At 33.2% G+C, this 3,316-nt stretch overlaps 1 long non-coding RNA gene across 1 annotated transcript; it reads left to right on the top strand.

Moving 5' to 3' along the window:
• The first annotated feature begins 1,877 nt into the window (after positions 1–1,877).
• On the top strand, positions 1,878–2,881 carry LOC136063826 (uncharacterized). The gene is made up of 2 exons (XR_010625462.1): positions 1,878–2,097; positions 2,239–2,881. It is a non-coding gene; the product is annotated as an uncharacterized LOC136063826 (long non-coding RNA).
• The last annotated feature ends 435 nt before the right edge of the window (positions 2,882–3,316 follow it).

Genomic DNA, 3,316 nt, shown 5'->3' with positions numbered 1-3,316 from the left:
AACTGTTTTTCCTAAAACTTGTTTTGTTTTTTCTTATATTTTTTAGGGGGATAAAATTGTGTTTTTAAGACTCATGCTCTTCATAAGGTTTTATTTATAATCAGAATTTTTCAACCAACCCAAACAAATAAAAAGAGCAATAAAAACAATGATGGAGAACAAAGCTCACTTGGTCTTCACCCAAAAACAACATGTTATTCCCAATTTTGAAGATCAATACCGGATCCAAGAGTTTGAAGGAGATGGCTAGATCGGAGATTTTGGAAGAAGGAGATGATAGCATTTGAGAGATATAAGAATAGAGATTATTTGAGTTTTGGGTTTTAGGAGAAGGAGATAGTAGCAAGTAGCGATAAGTGGCGGATCCAAAAAAAATTTCCAAGAGGGGCCAAACTAAATATAACAAAATTCTTAAGTAGAAACAAAAATCCATAACTCAAACGAAATACTTAATTTCATAAATGAACTTTAACTCAATAAAATTATATATTACCTTCTTTCATAGTATTAAAATTATTTCTGTTTGATTCTGAACTAACTTTTCTAATAATTTTTTAAGCAATCACTTAAACATCTATTTGATAATCTTAAGCTCTATATAATCTTTCCTACCAAATATATATAGGTAACATTACACTATTTATTTTAAAATTTTGGGCTAAATTATACTGTTTGTTAGTATATAAAAATTATTACATATTTTTGGGTTGACTAATTACAGAGGCAAATATCTAAAAATCTACCAATTGTAATGTATTTTAAATTAGGAGCACGTGTTGGCTGATTTTTATTTTTTATTTTTTGCTGAAAGGTTTTAATTTGATGTAGTTTGTTTAACTTGAGCGGGTTCATGTTCTTTTAATTCCTATGTTCTTTTAAATTTTTTCTAGAGGGAGATTTTGTTAAAGCTTAAAAAAAGGCTACAATTTCCAATTCCTAGAAATATCTAAAATGTTCACTATTATTTGTTTCCCGTCACTATTGAGAATGAGGCATAAAAGGAAACTGCAATCAGTTTAAAAGGAAAGGAATCGCAAGCATCCTCTTTTTTTTAATAAGGAATCACAAGCATATCATTCTCCTATCAAGGAACCGCAAAGTGTGCAAACATCAGTTAGAAACTTGGCGGTGAGACTTTGCTAGTTATTACAGTATTATTTTTTAATTGAGTTGGTAGGTGGTGGATATTTCTCATCCTCATCTACGACAAAACACAATTACATTGCATTTGTAGGGTTTCTTCATTTTAAAATTATTTTTGTACTTTAATATTCTCTTTAAAAAAAATTTGTAACTTTTTTTTTGGTTATGTTAACAAGTGCACTTAAAACATTGGTTAACAATTCATTTTAAGAAAATTTTAATACTACTTTTATAAAAAAAAAATTGTCAAAACATTAATTGTTTTTTTTTCTAATTATTTTTTTTTTAAATGAACTATTATCCAATGCCCTAAGGGCATTTTTGAAAATATGTCATTTTAATTAACGTGCTTTTACAATATATGTACCCTTACAAGTTACATCTTCCTTTATAATTCTATTTAAGCATCTTCTGAACCAAATATTCACCATTCATAGTTCACACAAAAAGGAAATGAAGCAAATCCAAACTGCATAGCCCATTTTCACCCAAATGGCACAATACCAGTTTAACCTTTCACCCCAATTAAACCCAAACAGCTTTGTCAATGATTTGACGTGTATGTCAGTATGTATAATTATTTAGAACTGGGAGGTGTTTGAAGAAGCTGGGTAAAGAGTAATAAGCTATTTTTTTAGTTTATTTATGGGGAATAAATTGGGTCCGAAGCTGGCGTAAAACCAATGTTTTATGCCAGCCAATGAGACTAAGCCACGTCATTATTTCAGTAAAAGCCACAAACACCTTACAGCGGACAATAATTGTCACTCTTAAATCCCAAATCACAAAAGCTGATCAGACCAAATTGAAAAATCTCCTTTGCAGCTTTGCTTCCTCTTGTCCGAACCTCCACCCCACCGCACGCCGATGCACGCCGCCACACAAGTCACCGGATTCGTTGCTGGAGCTTGTAAACATGCCGGAGCTGCGTGAGCATGGTTTCACGATTCCAAGGTTTGTTTTTCATGATTTGCCCTTTTTCCCAATTTGGATTTCGAATTATTGATGGTTTGGATTTTTCTTTTTTTTTTGGGACGTTAATAACTTGATTTGTTATGGGTTTTTTTTTTTTTCTCTATATTTTGTTATCTTGAGTGGTGGAGAAGTGGTGACTACACGACAAAGATAGTGGAATGGAGGGAGCTCCAGAAGCGAATGTGGATCTACGAGCTGGGTTCTTTGCCACCATTTTTGTTGTTTTTGCTGGAGCCCAGTGGACCACAAGTGGAACCAGCATGGTCTTGGTGGGGACAACTTTCATGGGTTGTGTAGAGATTTGCATCCTGGTCTAGTGAGTCTCTTGCATTGGAGTGGAAAAGGCAACCCATGGGCTCAACTCGATGCTAACTGGCCTTGCCCTTTGGATGCAGTGTGGGCACCTTATGATCTATTACAAGCTCAGTTCGCTCTTGAGTCTTAGAAATGGTATTGTTTTTTTTTTTTTTTTTGCCTTGGAATCGTGAAACGATGCTCACGGCGGCTTCGAACACTGGTTTTAAAAGAAGAAGTGAATAAACAAGAAGGAAAGTTCTTCAAAAAGCAAAGACACATGGGCAGATTTGACTTTTACATGATTGGAATTTTTTTTTTTTTTTTTAATTTGCAAAAGAAATACATATTTTATTTAAATAATGACGAAGTGTGGCCTCTTTGGGATGCGTAAAACATTGGTTTTATGCTAGCTCCAAACCCAATTGTTCTTTTATTTATAATAAGGATATCCAAATCATTTCGAGTATCTAATTATTTCTATTGGCATGTTTAATCCCTGTACTACACATACCAGACTTACATTAAGGAATCCTTTAAGGGTGATTCTAAAATACTGATGGATATTATAGGATCTTAGGAACCACTAAGTCAACGTCTTAAACAAAGAGCTACCTTAACGAAGAAAAAGGAATATGAGTTTAGAAACTTCATTTCATCTTCTACTGTTTGAATGTGTGCTCAGAATCTGATTATCTATCACAATAGGAAATTAATGCTCTGTTTAGATTGAGGAAGAGAGAGAGAGTAGAGTAGAGTAGTGTAAATGTAAAATGAAATTAGCTCATTTTTAGCTAGCACTACTCTACTCTCCTCCACTCCCCTTCCTTCTCCCTTCCATCCAAGCGGGACATAATTTGAGAGAGAAAATAAATTGAATAAGTTGTTGATTTGAACATACATA

The sequence above is a fragment of the Quercus suber genome, unplaced genomic scaffold (genome assembly GCF_002906115.3).
Source record: "Quercus suber isolate HL8 unplaced genomic scaffold, Cork oak 2.0 scaffold_582, whole genome shotgun sequence".
NCBI classification, from domain to species: Eukaryota; Viridiplantae; Streptophyta; class Magnoliopsida; order Fagales; family Fagaceae; genus Quercus; species Quercus suber.
This window is presented reverse-complemented; position numbering and strand designations above follow the sequence as displayed.